Source organism: Tachypleus tridentatus, chromosome 1 (assembly GCF_004210375.1).
Source record: "Tachypleus tridentatus isolate NWPU-2018 chromosome 1, ASM421037v1, whole genome shotgun sequence".
NCBI classification, from domain to species: Eukaryota; Metazoa; Arthropoda; class Merostomata; order Xiphosura; family Limulidae; genus Tachypleus; species Tachypleus tridentatus.
This window is the reverse complement of record NC_134825.1, coordinates 71,643,494-71,665,513: the sequence shown is the minus strand read 5'-3', so window position 1 is coordinate 71,665,513 and position 22,020 is coordinate 71,643,494. Positions and strand designations below refer to the sequence as shown.

The window sequence follows — 22,020 nt, the reverse complement described above, 5'->3', positions numbered from 1 at the left end:
TACCATTTATTTCTGGATTTATATACTTGAAAACGTATAAGACTGCTAGCTTGTTTGAGTGATCTGTAGTCCGTATTTTAGTGGATAAGAATTTAAGTGGAATTTCTACCAACGTGATAAGTTCTGATAATTCTCTCCTTCTACTACACTCACGATACTACGACACTTATACAAGGAAAAGGAACTTTACAACATAAATTCTAACAATTATTCACAAATACGTGTGTGTGTGTTTTTCTTATAGCAAAGCCGCATCAGGTTATCTTCTGTGTTTGTTTGTATGTTTTGAATTTCGTGCAAAGTTACAAGAGGGCTATCTGCGCTAGCCGTCCCTAATTTAGCAGTGTAAGACTAGAGGGAAGGCGGCTAGCCATCACCACTCACCGCCAACTCTTGGGCTACTCTTTTACCAACGAATAGTGGGATTGACCGTCACATTATAACGCCTCCACGGCTTAAAGGGCAAGCATGTTTGGTGCGAATCTGCTGAGTCCACCGAGGGTTATTCACAAATGAAGTAAAATAAATGAAAACAAAAATTAGAACTTAAAATCTAAATAATTAAAAACAAGTTTCAGTGAAACTAAACTGAAATGAAACAAATCAAGCGATATTAAATACAGAACAACCACCCTCCCAGTGACACAGCGGTATATTTGCAAAGTTACAATGCTAGAATCCGGGTTTTGATTGTGTAGTTTTGTACTTAATTACAAACAAATAAATACACAACAGATAAGGTTATAAAGCAAACAAAAGAAAAACAAAATCACACTAAACACAGAATAAAACTAAATCATATAATAAATTAAACAAACACTAAGTACGTATTTAAACACAACTGAATTAAACAAAATGACATGAGCTGAAAAAAATCGAAATAAACACAATCGAGAAATACCTATGTGAATTATAAACACTAAACGAAATCACAAAAGAGTAAATTAAAACACATAACAGGGACATGAACATAATCAACATCAAATAAACAGAACTGGACAGAAAAATAAGTAAATTTGCAAAAGAAAATTATAACCAAATTAAAATAGATAAAGCAGGCAAAATTCAGGCATTCTTTATATTAACGCTTTAAATACAGGAAATCATAGTGTTAAATTAATTACACCTAGAAAACATAATAGTTAAACTAAATTGAAAAACTGAATGTGAAATTGAAAACGTATAATTCATATAAAGATTGTATAGGGTTGAGTACGTTATATGAAAACGATTTTGAATATGCAAATCAGCAAGTAACGTAACAGTCACAGCCGATATAAAGTGATGGTGGAATATCATGTATCAGAACTACACACCAGTATTATTTGTCTTTTCAAAGGTAGCGTGAAGCCATCGAATTTATCTTTTGTTTTTTGAATGGTAGGTAACAGCAATTTCCGATGCAAGATATTCATAGACTCAGATCACAAAGTTGTAATCAGATCTAGAATTTAGAAATTAAAAACAAGAGTATCTTTTTTTATTTCACGGTCCTGGAAAATAAATGAATATGGATCAACTTGAAGCGCCAGAGACTTTCAAAAAGAGATCTGTAACAAGCTATATCCCAGTCGCAGTAAGCAACACACGATGTCTTGTCACAGGTTAGAATCCATAAATGCAAATGTTAGTGGTAAAAACCGTCCACGTGTTCCAAAACCAGTGCACAAGATAAACAAGAATAAGCTACATCCGAAAAGGAGTCCAACCTAGATAAGGTTCCACTCGCATCTTCCCTCGAACAGTCAGATATCTCAAGCAGCTGGGGGAATGAAACGGGTATTGATGCTGTTCTATACGAAGAAAATGCCATTGAACTAGCCAATGCATCTCGTGTGGATTCTTGTGTGATCAGACTGTTGAAATGAGCAGTGGAAAAATCATCGCCTCATACTCTAGGTGTATTGTAGATATCTTGAAGGGCAGAGTGGTGTGCTCTGGACGTACATGGCAATATTTCTAAAAACCGTTAGCTTTAGAAGCTACACTGCAAGGTTATTGTCAAGATGTATGACAACTACAATTGTATAGCATTACCATTATTTGTAATTATGGCTTCACCGAGTTCACTAACTATACATTTGAGTGAGACAATTGAAAAAGAACGTCTTTTAGGGTCTGTTGTTTGGTTTCAATGTATGTGGTAGTTCTGTTCAGAATGGTTGACGGTAGGACTCCCTTACATCTTTTGTTAACGTGCTTATTAGGATTGGAGAAGTATTATGGAAGATTTCTTTGGGTCTGCCTTTTCATGAACTTCCTTGAAGTAACAGTACACATCGTGTTGGCATACAGCAAGGACCAGGTATTCTTCGGTTGGAAACAGGTGTCATTTTTGTCTATTTTGAATGATACTCTTCGAGTTGGTTCTTAGAGTCGTTTCAGTGGTTGTGAGAGATTATATTGATTGTTTCGGCATTCTTGGCACCTTTTCCTGATACTATAGCTTATGGGTTTGGTAGTTCAGCCTAACTAGGTCCAGATTGATTATCAATACTGGGGGGTTGAGAATCATTTTTCCCATTCCCAATATTGACAGCGTTAGGAGGTGGTCCCCATATTCTTACAGGAAGTCACGATCCATTTCAATAATAATCCTTTTATCATACTGTTTCACTGATCACAAAGAAAACCAATGAAAGGCAAAGAATCATGGTGTTTTTACTGGAAAATTCGGAAATGAAAATTACAAACCAAACGAACCCTCGACAGGCCAGAAGTTCAGTAAGTAATGTATGGCTAAATGTGACGACTTATCAGGTCACGGCTCGAGGTTTGTTTCAGAAAAGGTTACCCAGATGTGATGTAGATACGAGCTGCATTTTACAGTTTTAAAGGTGATTGCATAAACCCTCTACTACAAGTGCTTCTCTAAAGCACTAGTGAATGCATAATTCGCAAAACTTCTATAGCACAGTGAATACATGCAGGGTGTCCCAAAAAATGTATAAACATTCTGAATCATTATTAACTCACTCAAACTTTTTTTTTTAGAGATGCAACTGATTTGAAGTAATGACAGAAGCAAAACTAAGCTTCAAGGAAAGGAAATTTAACTTAAAGTATTACTGAAAGTGCAAGAACGTAGCTGAAGTGTAAAGACGGTTTATAAGGGAGTTTCAAACAGATCCATCAACGTGACTCACCATTACTCGTATCAGAGATAAGTTTGAAACAAAGGAAACTGTTCAAGACGTCTATAAAGGGCGTTCTGGAAGACCGCGGTCGTCCACTAGTCCTACACGACAAGCAGAGCTGTTGGAAAGTCTTCACCGATCTTCAATAAAATTTGTTCGGCAAACACCGTGGGACAGGAATCCCACAATCGAACTTCCTTCGTATGTTGAAGCGCGTTCATTGGAAAAGTTTTATTCCGGCATTAGTCCACGCCCTCAATGAAGATGATCCTAACCGGAGAGTTGAATTTTGTGAGTGGTACTTGGTAAAGTCTGCAGAGGATGCACAGTTTCCAAACAAAATTGTCTGGAGCAAAGAGATCACATTTAAGTTAAATGGCTCAGTTAATCGCCACAGTTGCACTTACTGGGCACTTCAGAACCTGCATGTTACGGTTGAACACCACGTAAACTTACCAGGAGTTATAATGTGGTGTGGATTATCAGCGTTGTGAGTGATGGACCATTCTTTTTCGAAAACACAATCAATGGTCTCGTTTATCTCACGTCGCTGCAATAATCTGTCGTGCGACGCATTCGAGAGCAATTTGGAGATAAGAAGTTTTATTTCTAGCAAGATGGAGCACCTCCCAACTACCATTGTAATGTGAGGGCCTATCTTGACGAAAATTTGCTGAACAGATGGATTAGACGAAAAGGTAGCACTGAATTTCCCCCACGTTAACCAGACCTCACACCTCTGGACTTTTTTATGGGAATACGTCAAAGATAAGGTTTATAGCAAAAAACCTGCAATAATCAATGAGCTGAGAGCAACAATTGAAAAAGAATAAACCCAAATACCAAATTAAATGATTTGTGAAGTTTGCAATTCCACCTGTCCACATTATCAGCAGTGCCTAGATCAGAACAGTCACCAGTTCGAACACCTGTGATACCGCAAAAGATTCTACACTTGTCTTCTAAAACCTAGATCATAAAACTTAGATATATCTTAATAAACATTGTATTTATAATCATTCAAAGCTAGTTAGTTAGTTTGTTTGTTTTGGAATTTCGCACAAAGCTACTCGAGGGCTATCTGTGCTAGCTGTCCCTAATTTAGCAGTGTAAAACTAGAGGAAAGGCAGCTAGTCATCACCACCCACCGCCAACTCTTGGGCTACTCTTTTACCAACGAATAATGGGATTTACCGTTACATTATAACGCCCCCACGGCTGAAAGGGCGAGCATGTTTGGCGCGACCGGGATGCGAACCCGCGACCCTCAGATTACGAGTCGCACGCCTTAACACGCTTGGCCATGCCGGGCCAAGCTAGTTAGTGAGTCTTATGAATTCCATTAGAGGCCATTTTAGTTAGTCTGCGAGTACATATTGCATACAGCTGGCTGGGGTTTTCTTGGCTATTTATCAACCTATCGCCTTGAGGACAGATCGAGAATGCGAACACAGATCCTTCAAATACTGATAGAAAGAGCAAAATTCACTTAACTGCAAGTTATAAATGGTCTTAGGAAGTACCTTTTCATATCAATCATGTTTTAGAAACTTTATAGTATGAAAGAACGAAAAATATAGAAGAATACGTTCAAAATAACCCATGCAATAAAAACAATTTTATTACAGTGTTAAAATTAGCTTTTAATCTTTAATTAAATCTTAATCTTTGGCATCCAGGTACACTAATAACCGCCAGTATCTGGTTTCCAGTTTACAACTGAGCTCTAACTGGTTGTTGGGGCAAGAGAGCAGGTTAGGAAACATAAAATCCACAGAACAGAAACGAGATAAAGAATAATGAAAATGTCATGCACTTTCAAGTCAAATCAAGGTTCTAGTGCAGTATCCCATAATACTTAGCTTATCTACATCAATGATCATTTCCATAACACATATTCGAGGCAGTTAAATCCCAACTTATAGTTGTACAAGTTTTCTTCACTCCTGGGGACGAGTACGATTTCATTCCAGGAGGACATGACACAGAAACATGACCAAGCAACTATAGGCCTAAGTATATAATCTCTGTATATAATATTACTGTAAGCACACAAACTTTCCACATGGCATATAAGATTAAACCTGATGATACATATTTTCACACGTGATAAATGTCGAAAATATTCATTTGCTGATATAAATGCTACGTATCTCCCACGAAGACTTAAACTTGTAAAGTTTAGCAACAGTCTCTGAAACTGTCTCATGACTCTCTCGGTACATATAACAGATTCATGACTTCGGATAGTCTTTGGCGTGAATTGGGAATCTATAAACCTCAATGGAGTTCTTATTAATCTCTGTAAACAGAATTCTTAGCAAAACGTATTCCACAGGATGGAGAATTAAAATATCAGAAATAAATATTTATTGCTCACGTGATAGACTACCCCTGGAAACATATATTCTCATACCTTTATAACAATGACCTTTGATAACCTTTTTTTTTTTTTTTCAGGTTCCAGAACTCTTGCAACAACTAATTAGAAACAAAAGAAGAAGTAATATGCTGGGGTGTATTTAAAAAAAAAACAAGTTTGTAATACGTTAGTTACTCACCATGCGGTAGCAGCATTAATGATTACATGGCAAACTTTGCGGCTGACGACTTTATCTGGCACCACTCCAAAGACGTCTCGTCTGCTCTCACCGCAAAACTTAAAGTATCGATCGCGCAAGTGCCGTTTGGGCACGAGGCAGACTCCAGCCAATAAACTCCAAGTGAGTGGTCATACGCGGGAATTCTTCCGGTATGCCCTATCAAAGCAATAAATTTCTAGATGTCGAGTGTTATTGATGCTTCTTGCAGTAATAAACTTCTTTTACAGATCTTTCTCTTCTTTTCAATATTTTCAGTTATATACTCTGTAGTACTGAAAACTACCAACTAATACACAAAATGTATGTTTACTTGGAGGTCTCTCGATAGTTTGTGTCTAAACTGTCATTACACACTTTGTTTCACCCAGAAAGTAAGTTTCTTAAGTCAAATAATGTTTCATGTTTCACAAAAGATTCTAATAACAAGTAACCAAATACAAATAATGAAAATCTATGTTGATGCATACAACTATGCTTAGTTACCAAGCATATGTCATGAAAAAGGGTGGGATCATGCATGCCACATGGCAATTAAGTTTCTGTGTGTAGTCTAGAATTCTCAAATAAATATTCCGCAGCTGTATATTTCCCTCAAATAAAACATTCCTGTTACAGTTTCAAGGTATCTTCATCCTATGATTCAAATTAGATTTTTGTTTAGTAACCAGGTAAAATAATTGTTTTGCTGGAGTAAATTGCTTATTATATTAAACTATATAGTAGTGCAAGACTTCTGTTTCGATCGGTAAGTAATTATTTCATACAGTTAAAGGAAGAACACTATTGAAAAAAAGCCATAGCATTTGGCGTGGTAGCTCTAATGTTAACAAATAATCGTTATTGAAGATTCATATGTTTCATCTTATTTTCGTGAACTTGCGAATTGTTTGTTTGTTTGTTTTGAATTTCGCACAAAGCTACTCGAGGGCGATCTGTGCTAGCCGTCCCTAATTTAGCAGTGTAAGACTAGAGGTAAGGCAGCTAGTCGTTACCACCCACCGCCAACTCTTGGGCTACTCTTTTACCAACGAATAGTGGCATTGACCGTCACATTATAACGTCCCCACGGCTGAAAGGGCGAGCATGTTTGGCCTGACGGGGATGCGAACCCGCGACCCTCAGATTACGAGTGGAACGCCTTAACATGCTTGGCCATGACGGGCCTATTTCGAATTGATCCCAAATTCTTTGTTTTTCTTTAGTTTCTTTGATTACACTATTTAGTGGGCAAGTGGTTAATGTACTCGACTCGTAATCTGAAGGTTGCGAGTTCGGATCCCCTTTACACCAAACATGGTCTCCCTTTCAGCCGTGGAGGCTTTATAATGCGACAGTCAATCCCACTATTCGTTGGTGAAAGAGTTCCTCAAGAGTTGGCGATGGTGGTGATGACTAGTTGCCTTCCCTCTAGTCTTACACAGCTAAATTAAGGACGGCTAGCGCAGATAGCCCTCGAGCATCTTTACGCGAAATTCAAAACAAGACTACACTATTTAAATTTTTATTGCTTAAAACCCGAAAGTTGTCAAACTGAAGCATTAGAAACCAATAAACCTGATGTTTTTATAAATATTACGTAAACTGCAGATATTTTTACCACATTTGTCAATTTCTAAATAAAAATGAGAGGAGCGTAAACAAATAGCATTTCAGATCTTACTTTTGTCTTTAAAAAGTCATGCTATCCCCAAAAAAAAAAAACCAAAAAAAAAAAACGTCTTTCAATACCAGAACTCGTCGGTTAGGCTGGATGATGAGAAACAAAATATTTTGTGAAATGCTTTTCACATACGTAACGTAATGCTTGAAAGCTGCGGTTTAAACGCCAAAACCTGGCAAATAATTATAAATTAATAGTCCTAACATTTGTTATAAAAATCACCCACGCTGAGGATTCTTTTCCATATTTCTCTTAATCTTTAAATTTTAAATTCAAAATGAAAAGAAGAAAGATTGATCTAAAAGGTTATTTTCACATTCTTGTGATTTCTAAATAAACAAACCAAGAGAAATGTGAAAAAAAAAAACAATCGTCTGCAGTTTACGTGATTTTCGTCACAAATGCTAGGCCTATTATATTAATTTGTTTGAGCAAGATTACGAACTAAATATGTTCAGTGTATCGATGACTAGTGTATTTTAACTTATTTTATGTTTACTTGTTTGTAGTTAAGCACAAGGCTACACAAAGATTTATCTGTGCTCTGTCACCAATGGTATCGAACTCAGTCTCCAGCATTTTAAGTCCGCAGACATATCGCTTAAGAATTGGCAATTCGTTAGTTTAAAACTTTTAAAGAATATTATAGGACGACTTGAAATTCTATTGCTTGGTTCAAAGACAGTTTAGCATGTTATTCGTTCCAAGTTACTTTGTATCGAAAAATAGTTTCCCACGTTATACAAGCTTGATTATATGAAATAAACAAATTTATATCGTATACACGTACTCATTAAAAGTACTGGTTTTTCAGTTCAAGTCGTTCTATTTTATGTACTCAATAAGTTAGAAACCTATGTATAAAACCAACGAAAATCAAGCTGCTTCGTTTTAGCATCGCTACAGCTCTTCTATTCAAACAACTAATGACTGATAGGCTGACAAGTAGATGGATAGACAGAGAATTAGATAAGTAGTATATGACTTTTAGCTTTGGTAAGACTCATCTTTAGGTTCAAATATTCGCTCTACTGGAATTTAATTGCAAATTTATAATCTGTGTTCTCAAAATAACAAGTCTTGAAAATAGTTGATTATCCGATAGTGTATACCTACGCACGAAACACAGTCGTAAAAACTGTTATGCCAAACTTTGTTTTCGACGTCAAGCATTTTTATCTCGATACTAAAAATAAAAATGTAATACCACTAGCGTCATTAACCTTCTTCTCACAGAGGATTTTCCTCTTTTTTTTAAAATGTGAAATCGTGCGGCGTTTGGTAAATGCAGTCGACTGAAAGATGTCTAATGAACAAAAGTGTGCATCGCTTTCAACATACAAAGACATTCAAGAAACATGTAACATCAGCCAGCCACATTCATCAAAGACTCTTTTAATTTCAAGTCTAATCTAAATCAACTTAATCATAAAGCCTTAATGACCAGTTTCGATGTTATATCCCTCTTTAAAGAAATTCCAACCACTGAAGCCTGCAAGATAGCCTTAGAACTCTATATCCGAGACCCTAACCTAACTATAGACATTCCCAGCAACCAATTAGCAACCCTCATAGAATTCACCACGATAAAGACAAACTTCATGTTCAACAACCACAACTATGTACAAACAAATGGCCTAAGCATGGGCAACCCAGTACACCAGCTCTAGCCAATATTTTTATGACACAAGTTGAAACACAAGCAATTAACACAGCATTACATCCACCACTATACTGGTACAGATATGTAGATGACACGGTTGCGGGATTCAGATCTACAGAACACATACTTAATTTTTTTCAATCACATTAACTCTATACATCCCAACATTAACTTCACATGTGAACATGAAGAAAGCAATCAAATATCATTTCTTAACCTCAAAATTACAAGAACCGACACACAATTCAAAACAGAAATCCACCGAAAAATCACTCATACTGAACTATACATTCCTTGGGACTCAACACATAAAACAAAAACTGTTCAACAACCACAACTATATACAAACAAATGGCCAAAGCATGGGCAACCAAGTATCACCAGTTCTAGCCAATATTTTTATGACACAAGTTGAAACACAAGCAATTAACACAGCATTACATCCACCACTATACTGGTACAAAAACTAAACATACTAAGAAACCAAATAAACACAGCCATAAAACTATGCTCACCAGATAAAATTAACGATGAATTAAACAAAATAAGACAATACTTCATCAACATCAATAAGTTTCCTCCACAAACCGTAGAAAACATTATACGTACACACCTAGACAGAAAGCAAAATCAACTAATAAAAGTAAATATATCTCACGAATCAAAAAATCACGAAACCATATACTGCTGCATACCATATATTCCCGACATCAGCAGACAAATAACCAACATTTGGCAAAAACTAGTGACAAAATACGACATTCCAGTTAATACCAAATTTATACAAAAACCAAGCACGAAACTGAGGTCTATACTATGTAAAAACTACACTGACAAACACCACACCAACATTAATTATAAAATACAATGTGATAACTGCCACGACTTCTATATTGGAGAAACAAGCAGAAAAATGGAAACCAGATTCAAAGAACATAAAAAGTCACCTTCACACGTTTTCAAACACTGCAAGTCAAATAAACACAACATAATCACAGAAAACACTCAAATATTAAATAAAGAAACAAACATAAACAACCGCAAAATTAAAGAAGCCTTACTTATACAACAACGTGAACCCAAAATAAACCAATATAAAGGAACGTCTTTATACCTATATTAAATATAATAAAATAAAATTATATATTCAAACATCTAACACCGACCTCTACATTCCGACACTCAGTTACACAACCCCTTCCAAACATGTGGTCAGCTTCCGGTCAGTTACCTCTTTCTTTCTTTGTGAACCTGACGATGACCGAAGAAGGCCGAAACGTTGTTCGCTCTTCTACGTAAAATATTTTCTCAACCCAAACGAGCCGTATTTGCACATATAAAGACATAGGACTTTGTGGGAATCAGTATACCCCTCTTGGTGGATTCGAATTTAGTAAGAAGTCATCTGGACTTGTTTAAATTTAGCGATATAAGTATAATCTAGCTTTTCAGAAAGCTACAAAACGAAATTCTAAGGAACGTAAGGTTTATCAGCATTTGGGAGGATTTTTAACAATTTGGTTAAATATGACAAAGATAGCATTCTGTTAAAATGCTTTAATATGTTTTTTTTCAAAACCTCCTGTAAGATTGAATCTTGTTCTTAGTAAGTACACGAAATATGAGAAGCATATAATTCCATTGCTACTATGAAATAAATATATTAAACATTTCATATACTGAATTTTAATCAGTACACAATGTATGAATGAGAAGAAGTCAAAGATTTAATTTTCAAAAATGTCTGTTACGTCAAACTTATTATTATTGAAATAATAACATAGTATAACACACACATATGTAGTGAGTTAGATCCGAAACTTTCCCTTATTGTGACTCCCTGTTGGCCTTTAAGGGTACTTGCCAGATTTATTAATAATGGATGTTTCAGTTCGTAGTTAGAAGCAGATACACACACACTCAGACTCACTAATAGTATGTGAGCAACACGTAGGTATTTTTAAGAAGTAACTCTGATAATGTAAGACACTGAGAGCCATCTTTCTCACAAATCCTTATGACTGAGTAGTTATGTGATTTGACCATGTAGTTTTCTATATATCTCAGAGAATCTTCTTTTCTTTAGGAAATACACTCTCCTAGAGTTTGTGTCAGGAAAACGTTAGCTCCAGACATTATCATAGAAATTACTAACTCACACAAATAATGCTTTTCATATGTATAATAATACTATTTTTTCGAACATTTAACTTATCTATGTTTAATACATCTTTACATATTTCCCTTGTTTTGACTAAAACTTTGAGAGTTTTCTATTCACATTCTAAGATTTTTGATAAGATGTACAATATTTAGCCGTTCGTGTTTCTTTTTATGCGACCGTATTTTACAAAACTATCATATGCAGAAACATAGTTTATAAAAAACAAGGAAAAGCGAGTTCATAGTTAATAGAATATTTTAAACATTTAAATCCCACATTTTAACCATGGATTAATTTCATAATCTTCAGTCAACGGAATACTAAAGCTGTTCACCAAAGATTAAACTTCATAATTATTCTGAAAAAGTAGTTATTAAGTAAAGCATATATATATTCAGAACATGAATCGATTTTAAGGTTTTCTGCAAATTTGTTTTGTGTGCGTATACATTAAAATAATTGTAAGATTACAAATATCTAATCACAGTCTTTCGTATCTGTTGTCACAAGTAGACACCATCATGTCACGTGTACTAAGACTCATAGTTTAGACGTTGTGTTTTGTTGTGTTTCTGCTAATAAGACGTACTTCTACCGTCAGATAACGACGACTGTTGTCTTTTAAGGGTTTGATGCAGCTTTACGCGAACATTTTGGAATATAGATATAGAAAATTAAAATGGAGCATGTAATAAACAAACACGAAGAAAATGCAGCAAAATTCAGGGTTTTGTCATTGAAACTAAACGGAAAAGAGTTTCGTCACACAAATATTGAACATTTTCATTTGTTATTCATTACTTATTTCGCTGGCCTGACTCTTATATCATATATTTTTTTAGAGTTTTCTTTATTATCTGCTCATTAAAAGAAACTGTTTATGTGATCCCTTGTTCCCCTATGAAGTCCAATGACAATCTGTCTGATGATCAACAACATTGAAAAATACATTTTAATGATTGTATTTATCTCTTCGTTTAACAGAACTGCCCTCTAGTTTCAAACATCATCGTTGGTCATTTAGCAATTCATTACTTGAAAAAAATACCCCGAGCGTGTTCGTACAATAAATTCTGGGTAGTTTTTTTATCATACAGTAATGGCCAGTAATGGTACGTTGTGGATGAAACTTCTTTTGCATTATTTATTTAAAAGACCACTATATTATTTAGATCGTGATAATTCGCTTTCTGTAATTTATAACATTTAATATTTAGTCATGAAGGACTGTGGATTCTGAGTTCTATTATTCATAGCAATAGTAGAATATAATGTACCATCAGAAAACCTGTATTTTAATGTCATATACATATTTAAATCGTACATTAATATAAGTTATTGATGGCTAATTTTAGGCGTAACGGCCTGAAGAAACATGAATTATCAACCTTGAAATCTAATTATGGGAAGAAAGAGGTTAACAATAACGGTGCACCAGTTACTTAAGTAAAGAGAGTTAGGTAGGGTTCCAGTTCTACTTAAAGAGCAAGAAAACAGCCTTATCAGAGAATACCAAAACAGTCTTCAAATTCATGTACACTTCAAACTGGAGAAATTATTAAAGTTAGTTTGTCAGTTGAAGCGCTTGTTCCGTTCTCGTTGTTTTAAAGCATGGTTATTGCTAAACTCAATAAACTTTCAATAAATATAATAATCACAAAAAACATAGAGAGTAAAAACAAACAAAAGTAAAACCAGAACCTTCAGAATAATCAAAAAGTAAAGAAAAAATTCAACCAGAATCGTAATGAAAAAATACAGAAAGTACTAAGGATTCCCAATAAGTTTTAAAACACACATAGAAGGCCATAAAAAAGATAAATAAACCGAGTAGTTCGTAAGCACGATGACGTATTCGAAACATGAAAGCAAAAACAAAAAAAGCGACTGAATTTTCATTTCTGTCTGATGATTCCAGAACAAATCACTAGATTCTACCACATTTAAATATCAATAAAAATCCAAAGACTTAAAAACGTAAGTAGTAAACATTGATCACGCTGTGAGAAAAGTTTCCTTACCATAGTTTTATTTTTTTTTTCTTGGAGGGTTAAAGTTATTACAGACATAAAGTTAAGTTAAGCCTTAGTTAGTGCTTGAAATTTTGAATTGCTTCAACTACATCTCGAATAATATCTTTTATTTTTTAAACTACTAAAGAATTACATTGGAGTATGCACGTGCTAGTAGCTATTAAATTAATAATTTTGATGATAACCTTGCGTTGAAGTACTTTACATCTTTTATTTTAACCAAAGATTGTTTGGCAAAAATATGAAAAAAATGGTAGAATAAAATTCTTACCACATCAGTATATAATGCAATTGGCGTATTTTAAACTGATAACTTAACATATTAGGACCTACAGTATACAGTGATAAACTGCTACACATGCCTACGAGTATGTATAGTTGTACTACATATTGTATATATTTATGAAATACTTAAAAATGTACGATGGATTCAAAGGAAATGTGTTTATAGATATGTCCATATTTACATGGTATCAGTTTAATCAGTAATACTTACATTTAATCAAAAGGCGCCTTACTAAACCTCGTGTAACGGTATTCATTATTTATTATTATGTTGATTCCAAAGAAAGCATATTTATACAGTAAAGCATACTTTAAAGAAATACGTTACTGAATAGACAGAGTTTCTAGAATGTGCATAAACGTTACCTTTATCAAGTTATAAACGTGTTGATAAAACAGATACTTAACCCTAGAACCTTTCTTGTGTTGAAGCGAATAAAAACGGTTGCCTTTGAAACTACTCGTTTATAGATTCTACTCAACTTGATGACCATAATAACACACTATTGTTCAGTACTACTTATACCTGATATGGCCTTGTGGTTAAGATACTCGAATTCCTATATGCAGGTCGAGGGTTAGAATCCTCGTCAGTGAATAGGCTCACCTATTCGACTGTGAGGGCGTTATAATGAGACGGTCATTATTTTATTTTTCGTTGGTAAAGATTTGACAGTGTTAAGTAGTTGTCTTCTATCTAGTCTATCACTGCTAGTAGCCCAGATGTTCTCGTGTATCTTCACAAGAAATTCTAACCAAGTCATTCTTTTAAACCGACACTACTTATGAAGGAACTGAATTCATTGGTGTAGCATTGGGGGACGGTAAACAAGTCTGTGGTCGAAAGGAATTGTTGTGATTTCAATTTTTTCGATCATCTTTCTTAAGGAAACAGCCACTGATTTTGAGGTGTTGTTAATAGCTTATGAGTCATCGATACGCACATATTTTTTTTCTTATATTGTTGACCGTACCAAGAGGTATGCCTAGCTTCATTGCAATAGTCTTTTGGGCCGGAGGGTTTTCTTTCATCACTGTAGCTTTCACACTGCGGATGAAAGAGTTGCTCCGAACTGGGTTGTGATAAAGTTTTAGAGCATATTAATGTCCTAAACGCTCTTCTCTGTTAGATTTTTCATTTTCCATTATGGCATTTAAGATTAACTTAAAAATATTGTTTTTTTTAGACTTAGGTGCCTAATAGTCAGAACAGATGTTAGCTGTGTGAAATCTGTATATTTGGTGATTAATTTAGCAATCTGTCTATTTTTCATTATAAGGTCTGCAGTTAGGTGGCTTATTGTGTTAAACACCATCAGAGGGCGCCACACGCGTATTTCCCTCAAGCCAAGTAAGTTAACATTGTGATATTGTTGCAAAACGTTTTCATGTTAATACGTCCTTGATAGATCTGTCTTTTTATATAGATCTGACTGCAAAATCTTTATTGTAAAAAAATAATAAAATGTCAAGAACTAATTTACTGTTTTACACAATACATAAATATATAATCAATAAATGATAACAGTTTTACTCATAAAATATAGGCGTTGATGACGTCTCAGTACAGAAAGGTCAATAATCAGTTTATGGAATCTAATTAAACAGAAACTATACAAGAACAGTACGCTAACTAAAATATCGCGTTAAATATTAAATGCACATTTAGTGTTTTGTATCACTATGTTTACCGACTGTTAAATTTAGAATATACTGTAAAATAGAATTGGTAAACCCAAAACTGACCTATGCCATGTGGCTGTAAAGGTACATACAGTATTTTAAAACATCGTTTGGATATGTGGCAACACTAATCTTTAAGTGTTTCGAAATTTGTGTTACTTTTAAAACATTGTAACACGAAGTATTTAAAATAATAATTAGGCTGTAGACTAAATTTGTGACCACACATTATTTGGACTGTTACCAATCAAGTGTATAATGAAACCTTATAAATATCACGTGTCTAAGCAGATATTAAAGCACAACTAAATCAATCTTTTATTATTAAAAAAAATATTCTAAGCTGACTGACCAAAATCCACGTGAAGAAATTAACATCTAAATAATCACTTGATTTTTAACAAAGAGTTTCTTTTTCGGTTATGTTTATTTGTGAAAACTGTATTTAGAAAACTAATAAGTTTAAACGTGCGTAAAATGAAGTACTGAAATATATAGAAATAAAATATCTGATTTGTTACTTGTTTTAATGTTAGGTGAACACAAGATCAAAACTTTCTAACCTTGCCATTAGTAATATGTTGAACGGCCACACCGTTTGTATGAGTGACTACATGATGATCTTTGTATTTCCTAACAGTTAGTGGTCTTGATGACAGACAGAGACTTATCTCAATGTCTGATGAATAATAAAATAAATTAACAAAGCTTTATGTATTGAAATTGTATAGAACTTCAAGTGAATGGTAAGTGTTGTTATGTTAAATAATTTTTGTAATAGTAAAATGATTGAATAATCAGTAAGTCACTCATTTATCATATGTAGCAAAATGATACGAATGAAATCCTACATATGGGGTTAACATAAGAATATGTCTTACACTAGATATTATGGTTAATGAAACATGTTCCATATATGCATAAACAGTTACGAACTGAAATAGAAAGTTTGTATGTCCTTTTCAGGACAATAAAAAGTATGTAAATTGTTGGTTGTAATAACTACCTCACTAATAATGGATAACAGTGGATAATGTGTATTATAAAAACTGATATATGTTATAATAGTTGTATTGTTGAAATATGATTTTACTTGTGAAAGCAAAACAGCATATGGTTTAAAATCCTACGGAGATATTGTATGCCTAAAGTAACATTATTCTTGGTAAGATCTTGTAACTATAATTTCTTTGACCCATAGAAACACTGTTAAAATTTTTAGAAAGTATGCGAGTGAAAACTCTTGTAGTATTCATGTGTGGAATGAAGTATTTAGTCAAGGACAATAGAGATCTTACTTATTTGGGTAGCATAAAGTGAAACCAGTGAAAGAGCAAGTTTGTATATTAAATTATTTATTTTATTTAGAGATTTAAATAAATGTTTTTTATCAAGCTATATAATAATCATAGTGTTTTACTTATAAAATGACAGGAAATGTAAAAAATGTGATTAAATATAAAAGTAAAACAATATTACAATATATTTAATGTCTACTAAATAATAAAAACACAGCCCTCCAATGGCTCAGCGGTATGTCTACGGACTTCCAACGCTAAACACCGGGTTTCGATACCCGTGGTGGGCAGAGCGCAGATAGCCCATGGTGTAGCTTTGTGCTTAATTCAAAACAACAACAACGATAATAAAAACACATTTGAGTGTCTCGATCAATATTTATAAAAACACTTTATTGTAAACATTTTCAGCAGTATATTAAATATGATAGTAACATTATACAATTCTAGAGATATTAAAAGTATGTCATGCATGATAAATATAGAAGCAGAATCTTTTGAATTAATTCATTATCGTGTGAAATAAATTGTTGAATACTACCATTAATAAAGTACAAAGTCAATAGATTAAAAATTTTCTGTATTTTATCAGATAGCTACCAAATTTCGTTAACATTATGTATCATGCTTGAAAATTACTGACAAGATAACCGAGACAGCAATGACTGATCCTACACTGTAGTATAATCACTAGAACATTAGCACGTTGCAATGACCACATTAGATTATCACACTAACTTTACAAGATGTTGTGGTGAGCTATCCTTTATTTGGTAACTGTTTTAAGAATATGACCTGGACCTTTAGTGCTTAACCCTACATTCTGAATGTGTTTTTCAGTGAATTACTGGTTATTGGTGGGTATTTTGATTTTACCAATTTCATTCTCAGTCAGGAATGCGAACTTACGCTTAGGTGTACAGCATTTTCAACACCTTTTAGTATATAATTGTATATAAACCATTGCATAACACATTATACACACAAAAAATGTTTTAATACATTGTGTTATTATTTGTTCCTTGTAATTTTGACACGTTTATAATATTGTTTGGCGAATAATTTACAACTCGTAATACATAACGCAAAATATTTTACGTATGATTATACAAGAATAAACTTAAACAATGGTTTGTATATAACCAAATTGATTAGAAATAATTTTTCAAATAGATTCGACGACAGGGTAAGATAATGGGTTAACAACCCTTTTCTAGAGCGTTTAAAGGTAGGGTAACACACTATGGTTGTTAATTGCAATAGTGTTGATAAATAGCCTAAAATGAACACGTCATAAGGGACTAGCAAGCATAGTGAACTTTACTGGCTAATTTATAAATTGCGTTGCATGTTAGGAGTAAACTTCACCTATATTTGCAAATTTATTGCTTGCTGTTTTTGTTTGTTTTTTACCAGTTAGCTAAACTATACAAAACTGCTGTTAAGACATTTTCACTTTACTTTATTTTGTTTTCTAATTCAGTATTAACTGGTAAATATAAAATTATTTTAAGTATTATTGCACCAAACATGCTCGCCCTCCCAGCCGTGGGGGCGTTATAATGTTACGTTCAATCCCACTATTCGTTGGTAAAACAGTTGGCGGTGGGTGGTGATGACTAGCTGCCTTCCCTCTAGTCTTACACTGCTAAATTAGGGACGGCTAGCACAGATAGCCCTCGAGTAGCTTTGCGCAAAATTAAAAAAACAAACAATCATTAAATATTATTCTCAATTTTTAACCCTAAATACCAAAACGTATCTTCAGGTTCAGAGTAAGGAGGAAGACACTTACTTTGATAGCTTTGCTTACTGTATTTTCTCTACAAGAACACGATGAGAATCACCAGACACGTATCTAGAGTTGGGATTAATCCCTCCGTTAATGAGAACGTGAGAAGGGAATCTTCCCATTTCCATGTGTCAGCTGGCATCTATTTCGAAAAGATAATGCTTGTTATAGTTTTGATGTTTCGTGATGTGTAATAATAGGTTTTAGTTTTTGTTGTGTTTATGCGGTAATAGAGTGAACAGAACAGGAAGTTAAGCGTATAAGTACGAAACACAAGTTAATCAATGCACAAATGCTAATACGATAAGACAACTAAAATATATTGTTTATTTAACGTTATCCAATATAAATATATACAATTTCTAAAAGAAGCGACGGGGCCAGGGCATGTAATATCTGTGATTTCCCTTATTTTTTCATATTTCTCTCACGTAACTAACCACTAACACGTCAGAACTTGCCAGTGACAACGATGTAAAATAGACTTACTAAATGCCTCCACCAAGTAGCACTGCGGTGTGTCTGTGGACTTACATTACTAGAAATCTGGTTTCGATACCAGCGATGGGCAGAGCACATGTAGCCCAGTGAGTAGCTTTGTGCTTAACTTTAAACAAACACTTGATAAGTATCCATCTTACTCTTTTCTTCAATATTTTTCTTAGTGAATATAGAACATCTCAATAAATTATGTCTTACTGATACGATAACATTTAAAGTTCCTTTACCACATAAAAAAATGGATGTAGTGTATGTTTTCCGTAAAAAACAAAGAAGCGAAGTCTATTGTCAGAACAGTTTGATTTGAATCCATTTAATAGCAATAAATTTGAATATTTTCATAAATGTTTGTAGGTGCCTAATATGAAGTTTATTATTTTATTAGTGTAACAACTTTGTTTTTCAACATCACTCATGACAACTTTGAATAGAATAGTTTTACAAGACATTTTGCAAAAAAGGAAATGTTGATATTTTCCTACATAACGAATGGAATGGGATTTACGTTTTCCTTCAGTGAGTTATAACAACTTAATAGTTGTACATCTATATGTTAACAGAGAATAATCCTCGGTTAGGAGCTGTAATATCTATGTGTAATTCTTCGCTAAACCTCTTAAAAAGTAATGTAAACAGAATAGAAAGTGGCGATACGTATCTTTTCAAAACGTTTGTTTGTTTTGAATTTAGCGCAAATCTACACGAAGGCTATCTGCGTTAGCCGTCCTTAATTTAGCAATGTAAGACTAGAGGGAAGGCAGCTAGTCATCACCACCCACTTCCAACTCTTGGGCTACTATTTTATTAACGAATGATGGGACTGACTATCGCATTATAACGACCCCATGGCTGAAAGGGCGAACATGTTTGGTGTGACTGGGATTCGAGCTCGCGACCTTCAGATTATGAGTTCAGCGTCCTAGCCACGTGGTCATGCTGTGCCAGTTGTGGTGTGCCCGTCGCGTTATGAGTTCGTAAACTTGCCGCTACTAGTGTTTTTTTTTCAGATATCAAAAATTCCAATATCCATAGTATGTCTTAGATGTTAATAAAGAATGTTAGCCATTTGCAGCAAAGTCTCTGTTGTGATGATGGATTCATTACCGCACGCTTTTCCTGAAACGTGCCAGTTATAGTTATAGTAAATATTGTTCCATGGAATATATAAGTCGCATGGATCAAACGAATTTCATTATAACTCATGTTAAATGCTTATTTTTCTTCTGTAAATATGAGTTATAGCAACAGTCTGATGTTTCTCAGAACGACTGGTATGGGTATTAACACTTTTATTGATAAGCAGAGAACAAAGTTCCGACTTTCTTTGGTCATTTTCTTTGTGAACTTTAAGATGACCTAGGAAGGTCAAAACGCTGTTCTTTGCTATTCATTAAAAGTGTTAATACTCATGCTAGCCGTTCTGAGATACATTTTTTTTTCAAGTGGGTTCCTCGTCATAAAGAGTCTGATGTCTCAGAATATCGCCCCCTAGTGGCTCAGCGGTATGTCTGCGGACTTACAACGCTAAAATCGGGTTACCGATGGTGGGCAGAGCACAGATAGCCCATTGAGTAGCTTTTGCTTAATTCAAAACTAAAAACAAAACAAACTCAGAATACCATCCTAAATACCTGTGAATTGTAACCTTTATATCCCGTGTTTTTAATGTAGGTAAAACAATTTCGATAACCTAAGTTTTTCTAAATAACTTTAAGAGTATAACTTTTATATTTTTATCATATTCTTATACGATAAAAACCAGTCTTTCTATTAGAACTACTCAGAAAGCATCCACTTTATTAACACAACAAACGTAAACGCATTAGCTGGATGCATTTAATTCACATTTGTACTACGAGGTAACTCTTTACGAAGAACTGCCCAATAGCGATCAAACATCGGAGATAAAATATTATCGTTCTATGTATTTGTTTTGTTTCTGAAACAAAACGTAAGTTTTATCTGAAAAAAAAAAATCCATTTTGCCGGAATGATACCGTTGTTCAACATTATTCTGAGTAACAGAGTGTTTCCTGTTATTTGTTTTCTGCGCTTTGAGCAATACGAACAAAGTACTTGTCTAAATGAATTTGATGTTTCACAGAAATGACGTAAGATTTATTTATTTTTGTGATATCTTCCATAGTAGGACGACCTCTCCTCTAGAAAGACAGATTAGTCCACAGAGAACAGAATGGCCGATGCTGTAAAGGTTGTGTTTTTTTTTTCCTTTTCTTATCTGTGCGCATTGATCAGAAGAAGACAGATACAAAACAAATCTATATTTTCACAAGTAAAACACATAGATTCAGCTAATAAAATCTGTGGAATGTTATGGCGGAAATAAGAATTGTAACAGTGTAGGAAGTTGTGAAACTCTCGCCAACATTTTTGAGTACATTTCTGTACAAAATGTTTAGAATGACAGTATATCGACTCTAAAAATTATGAAATAATGTGTTTATTTATTCTTGTTTACCATTAAGATACGGAACGTGTTATGTGTGAGCCCTCGGAGTTACCACTAAGCCATTGGGAGCGTTAGTAAAACACGTACAAAATAAACAATATAACTTACCACGTGTAGTACAAGGCGCTTAATAAAAAAATAGTTAAAAGTGCTATTTTTGTTAATATTTCTAAGATAAACACACGACAGTTAATTTTTACTCTCGGAAAATGCAACTTATGCAACACGTAGCATCTACGAGAAAAACAGCCAGAGAGTGAAATATTCGTCCAGTTACGTTTGAATTTTTGCGATAGGCTAAACAATAAACACAAACATTTTCACCCTAAAACAAATATAGATCTATGTGCCAAGATCTCAATCTACTCTCGAAGTTGACAGTTTTACAAAATCCCCATTGAATTCCATTGTAATGATAATTTCCTGGTTTTTATCTAGAAAGCTTTAAAACAAACTGTTATATAAATTATAATTATTGACAACAGATGTTTCATATTCGCATTCCTCATAATTCGTCCATAATTATTTTTCTTAAGCCTAATAGGCCTTTAGCACTTCTCCCCTTAAACGTTTTATACCAGAAACATTATTATTTGGACTGTTGGATAAACGGTTTATAAATTTCTTTTTATAATATATCTATTAATAACTGGCGGTAGAGCACAATTTATGCAGTTGGCTATTATCATATGTACGATTTAATTAATGAAAGTGGTTTTGTAAAGTCTTGT

General features: G+C 33.9%; 1 protein-coding gene across 4 annotated transcripts in view; it reads right to left on the bottom strand.

Moving 5' to 3' along the window:
- The window catches only part of LOC143251993 (amino acid transporter heavy chain SLC3A1-like), a 37,732-nt gene extending 19,216 nt beyond the window's left edge, over positions 1 to 18,516 (bottom strand). For 2 of the 4 annotated variants that reach the window (XM_076503480.1, XM_076503507.1), the window contains exon 1: positions 18,322 to 18,516. The gene's annotated coding sequence lies outside the window, so the exon portion shown is untranslated. Of the gene's footprint in view, positions 1 to 5,698; positions 5,809 to 18,321 lie in introns of those variants that run through there. The other 2 variants (XM_076503498.1, XM_076503469.1) reach the window with 2 other exon arrangements.
- Between the last annotated feature and the right edge of the window lie 3,504 nt (positions 18,517 to 22,020).